Source organism: Gavialis gangeticus, unplaced genomic scaffold (genome assembly GCF_001723915.1).
Source record: "Gavialis gangeticus isolate Ggan-Ray unplaced genomic scaffold, GavGan_comp1, whole genome shotgun sequence".
NCBI classification, from domain to species: Eukaryota; Metazoa; Chordata; order Crocodylia; family Gavialidae; genus Gavialis; species Gavialis gangeticus.
This window is the reverse complement of record NW_017729032.1, coordinates 228,429,556-228,435,993: the sequence shown is the minus strand read 5'-3', so window position 1 is coordinate 228,435,993 and position 6,438 is coordinate 228,429,556.

Here is a 6,438-nt window from a genome sequence, read left to right as displayed (position 1 = left end):
CAACCAGAAGCCTCTGCCTTCATCGCTTGCACTGCTGTAGGATGTGATTGCTCCTACATAGGTACACAGCTGCTCCTATCTATGCTTTGCCTTCTGTGTTCATCTGACAATTCACCTAGATATTCAAGTGAACTGCAATAAGCAAGGAGACAAATGAGGATACTATGGAGGAGGTTGCAAAAGTCATGCTCAAAATAGGATCAGTTAAATCAGAAAAAAGTTTGCATGAAATCACATGTAATGCCCATGATGAACAAATAGTTTTTCCTAACAATAAGAAGCTGAGCTGGTTTGCGTGTTCAGGAGTCTAGGGAAACTGAGCTTCTCCTTCTCATATTTCATGTTGTATGTTCCAATATCCGTGTCAAAAGAAACATTTTTCTGAAACAAAACTGACTGCAACTGGGGCCAAATTGCTGCTTGGACTGACGATTCAAGTCTCAAGAAGCTAAACACATCACCTTCCTTGGTTGTCCTAAACAGTTCTCCCTGCTAAAGCTCTAGATACAAACTGGAAAACTTCAGATCAACTCATAACTAACATTAATGTGCTACATGTTGGGTTAAACCCATTGGGAAAGGACACGGACCAATTTTCATGAGATGAGTAATACTCCCCTGGATGTGGACAGAATGCTAGCATATCTTAAGCAAATCAGTAGTTAGCTGTTTATGTCAGAACAGAGTTGGTTAAAAGTTTGCATATGTTCTTTACTACTGTTTTTTTTAATAAGTTCAGGGCTAGACATATACAAGAAACATTTAAGCCAGTGACTATATATATCTGAGATTACTTAGACATGCTTTTCACAAAGCACCTTATAACACCTTCTTTCTACAGCCTACACTGGCTTCCAGTTCATTTTTAAATGCAATTCAAGGTGTTGGCTGGCCTGTAAAGTGCTCTTTACGGTAACTAATTTTGGACACCATAGAGGCAGTTTTTCCCCTTGTGTAATACTTCAGTACTCAGTGTAACCTGAAAACATTGAAACTAAAAGCATCCAAGCTTTATCAAGAGACTGGCTAATGACAGAACACTTTCATAAAGGAGTTTTTAGTTCTGCAGTTCTCTCCTTTCCAGTTTCATGGAGTTCGAATTGGCTGACCTTCATGATAGAATTCAGAACTCTTCTATATTTGAATAAAGTTTGTGTTCTGTTTTCTCAGTCCAAACAATAGAACCCACAATGCATTCTGATCAGTTTAGCACAGATTCTTCATAAACTATTTTATAGAGATTAAAAACAAAAATGATAGAAACAAGAACTTTAGAGACTAGGTGACAAGAAAAGAGAATATATAATAAATTTGGAAAGATAACAGATGAGTAAAATAGAAGTAAATGCTTCTTCACACAGGCTGGGCCTACATGTACATTTAGGCATGCCTAAATTTAATGTTCATTAGTTTAATGTGCATTAAGGTGATTTTGCGTCTACATGTGCACACATTAAAGCTCATTAATGCCATGTGCGCAGACTGACATGGGACTATTTATGCCTAAATTTGATACCTGATTTTGCAGCTATCAATTTCGGTGTGACTAGCCTAAAATTGCTATTTTTAAGGCAGATTAAGGATGCACATGTAGAGACATGCACCCTTAATGCGCCTTAAAGTGCCTTAAATCGGCATGTGTAGATGCACCCACAACAGTGTATAGTTATTTTTTGGTTACTCATTATTACTCATGCTACTAGCACAAATACCTTTAAAAAGCATAAGATACACATTGAATTAAGTCAAAAAGATCAGAATCCCTTATAGAGTCTATAAATTAACAAGGTTATCAAAGCTCATTTAAAACAGTTTATATGCAATTTATTAACACAAGCATACAATCATCCAAAAATTAGAACTTCCAATGCATTGCTCATGGCAGGAACATCTTTCCCCAAACCCAGGGTAGCCACAGGTGGCATAAGGGGCACAGACAGCTTCTATGTATAGCACATGGGGAGGGGACAGGCAGCACAGTGACAAATAAGGGAGGGAACAGAAAGCAGAACATTAGATCAGCACAGAGCCCAGAAAAGGGAACAGAAAGCTTAGCAGCAGATTGAGCAGAAGAAAAGGATCAGAGTGGCACTTAGGGAAGATGTGGGAATAATTTGTGGTGCACCTGCCAAAGAAGTTGGCCCCTACTCACTATTCTAGACAATTTTCTTTCTAACTTGATTTTAAAAACTTCCAATTAATGGAGATTTCACAATCTCCCTAGGGAATATGTTCTAGTCCTTAACCACCCTCAGCATTAGAAAGTTCTTTCTGGCCGCATCTATACAAGATTCTTTGCTGCTCAGTAGAGCTAATTACTCTACACATGCTGCTGTAGTAATTTCCTCTACTTGGCATTTAATTTGCTACCTGCAAATGCAAGTAGCAAAATAACTGCCGAGTAATTACTGTGCAGTACGGCATATGTAGACAGCAGACCAGGAGCAAATTTGCTCCTGGTCAGCCAGGAGGCAAGGGGCAGAGATTGCTCCCTGCCTCCAGGAGCTGCCTGCTGCTGGCATGGGATACAACACCAGAACTGGGGCAGAGGGACATTGTCCCCCTGCCCCAGTAGCAGGGAGTTCCCAGCCCCTACTCCGCAATCATGATCCTGGAGCTCTGCAATCACAGAGTTTGGCCTGGGGACAGGCTGACAGCCTGTTCCCAGCCCCCACTCCAGGATCACGATGGGAGCTCCCTGCACAGGGAGAGTTCCCCACTCAGCCTAGAACTGGTTAAGACCTGCCTCTGACTCAGGTAGTTCCTGGCCAGCCCTGGGCTGTGCAGAGTAGTCAGCATGTGCATCATGGAGGTGGCTAGGGTCAGTCCCATTTCAGGCAGTCCCCAGCCAGCTCTGGGGTGAATGTGCAAACTTCCCCACACAGCCTGGGGCTGGCTGAGAACTCTACCGCTCAGGGACAGGTCCCAGCCCCATGCCCCTATCAAGCTATTCAGGCTTCAGACTTGGAAAGAGCTGCAGGGCTGAGAACTCCCTGCTGCTGGGGCAAGGGGACATTGTCCCCACCCAGGCTTCACCAACAGAGCCTGCCCCAGCAGCGGGCAGCTCCCAGGAGCAGGGAGCAATCTTTCAGCCTCTGTCAGGAGACAGATGTCTCCTGACCCTGTGCTCCCTGGAAGCCCCTGGCCTAGCATGCAGGGGGGTGCTAGCCTAAAGCTCCCCCTGGCTGCTGCAGGGGGTGGGTTCAGGGCCAGAGGAGGGCCAGAGGAGATTGCTGCCAGGAGCAGCAAATCTTCTCCCTAATCCCCGCATGTATAGATGCCTATGCAGGGTGGGTTTACTCCACATTAAACCCATGCTGCAGTATTTGCACATGCAGACACACACACCCTAATATCCAACCTAAACTTCCCTTCTTGTTATTAACCCTATTACTTCTTGCCCCGTCACCTGTGGAAACAAAAAATAGTTGATCACCATCTTCTTTACAAAAATTGGTTGCTAGAAACAGTTGTTTTAAGTCTGCATCTTGCTGGCTCTTTGTTTTTTTGCCCAAGGGTTATAGGAACACAGAAAGCTACCTCCACTTACTTTAGGATAAACTGTGTAGGCTCCTCACCCCAATGCACTGGACAAACAGCAAGATCCAATGAAACCTGGAAGATCCGACAACCAACTCCTAAGTTTAAAAATGTATTTTTTAATTGACGGTGACGGAAAAATTCTTTATCCACAATTACAGAACATCCATAAGTACTGCTGTTTTGATAATATTTCGGAAAACGTTGTTCAAGGACTCATTCCACTCATAGTAATGGAGGGAAATAAAATAGTTTTTTTTCTAAAGTAATCTTTCTAAGTTATGGTCTTTCATTCAGCTTTGCTGTTATTTGTGGGTTTTAACACTGAGTATACCAATTGCTAATTACTGAGTGATATATTAGAAAAAAAATTATTTCCTTTAAACTTTTATGCCCTCATATAATTTGTGATAACAATTGATGAAATGTTGCTGAACACTGGTTTGGATATTTCAGTTCTACTCCCCACTTTATTACATTATTGATGAATTGATACCACTTTATTCTCTAAATGTCAAAACATTAGTATTACATTTATGGCAACATGAGATTTAATCTATATATTTAAACTACAGTGTTTGTAGTGTTGTAAGATAAAAAAGAGCCCCAAAACTAAACACTCTTACTACACAACTAAAAATTAAAACAAATATCAGAAATAAACTTTCATGATAAAAGGAAAGGTTCAAATCAAATAAGAAGTCCAATTGCCTTCAATCAAGTGCCAATGGAACTTTTCATTAGCCCTATGCCATACATCAAGCTTAGTATATGATTAATCAGTTAATCACATCTTAAGATGTGACCTGCCACATGTTCAATCAATTAATGGCATGATAAAATGAGGAATAGGCTACAAAGTTATTACAAGACACTGTGTAATAACTTTGTGGCTCATTCCTTTCACACCATTAATTGAAGACATGGCCAGGTACCCCCTTGTTTCTGGAAGTCCCACAGCTGACAGGGCTTATAATTGTGGGACTGCCCCATGTGCTCCTGCAGCTATGAGCACTGTCAGCTGTAACCTATACCAGCTGTTCAGGTTAGTGTCAGAAAATGTAACAATTCTCTGCTGTTGAAGAGCTTGAACTTTCAACTGTTTTTAGATCATATGAAAGTAAGCTTCATCTGTACAAATCATAATGTATGTCTGGGTAGGCAGACAAATTAGTAGGCCACCCTAACAATTTTATGCCATACCTGCAGTATTGGAAAAGGCAGGACTTTGATCTTATTGATATACATATCTATAATATAATAAAGAAAACAAGAACAAGAAGGGGTAAAGATTCTAAAGCAAAGCACTCAAAAGTTAAAATCTAACTAACCGAACTACAGTTGTCGGTACAGTGAGGGGAGTATTTCTACCAACTTAAAGGTTACCACACAGAATATGAATGAGGCAGGAACTCTTGGCCTTGCAATTAGACATTGCATCAGTCATAATACATTTGCACCAAGAGACCAAATTAAGGTTGCTGGAGTGATGAACAACCTTTTGGACTTTAGGGTGACTAAAACCTGTGATCCAAAAAGCTAAGACAATCAGAAATTCAGAAAATTTGGCTAAATTGCACTTGAGTTATACAGGTACAGCTATGCCACTGCAGTATAATAAGGATGATAATTAGAGCTGGTGCAACATGTAATTATGACTATATTATAGTACCATTCTGGATAAATTATGTATTGGGTCCATTCCAAAAGTCCTTATACATATGGCAATCCAAATGAAAGTCAGTAGAATCTGAATCAATGATGGCTAAAACTTGAAATTTCTTTCAACAGTGTATAATAATGTTTCTGTGGGGTTCTTTATCTTCAGAGTCTGTGATTGTATTGCTTGTAGCCTGTGTAGAGCACATACAAGTTCAAAGAAGCAACTGAAATGTAATAGCTAGATATTAGGTACATAAAGCAAAGGAGTGGATGAATTATATTTGTACCCAGGATAGGAATAAGTAATTTCCAGATTAGAGTTTAAAAACACTTGACCTACAGAAGTCAGATGATTTTTTCTTCCTGAAGAAACTAATTTTTATGCTGAAACATGGTTTAAAAAACCCAATAAAAGTAAGGGTTTATTTCATAACTTCAAAATACAAAGGTGTTGTGGAAACTAACAGCAATTTCTACATCAAACCATTTTGTGTACAATGAGTGGTAAATTATACAGCAGCACACAGTAATGATGGAGGCATTGCCAACCGCACCCATTGCTTACAACTATGTAGAAAAGTGTTGTTGTCCAATAAATGATCAGGGCACACAAAAAGGTTTTATTTTAAAAGTGCTGTTACTTTCTAAAATGCCCTCCTAGAATCCTTTATTCTTTTATCTCAAAAAATGCAATGCAACATGAGATATTATTAACTGTAACCTTTTAGGAGACACATGTTAAATATAGCTCCATGAAAGATAAAATGACAAGAGGAAAAGAGATTGATGTCATATATCTTGACTTCAAAAAAGCCTTCGATCTGATATCCCATGATCACCTCTTGGCAAAACTGGCCAATTGTGGCCTTGGGTCCACCACGATCCTCTGGCTGGGAAATTGGCTCTGTGGGCAGACCCAGAGGGTAGTAATTGATGGAAGTCAATCATCATGGTGCTCTGTGACTAGTGGGATCCCCCCAAGGCTCTGTCCTTGGACCCATATTGTTCAACATCTTCATTAATGATGTGGACATTGGAGTCAGAAGCGGACTGGCCAAGTTCGCCAATGACACCAAACTTTGGGGCAAAGCATCCATGCCAGAAGACAGGTGGGTGATCCAGGCTGACCTGGACAGGCTCAGCAAATGGACGGATGAGAATCTGATGGTGTTTAAGACCGTAAAATGCAAGGTTCTCCACCTTGGGAAGAAAAACCTTCAGCATCCTTATAGGCTT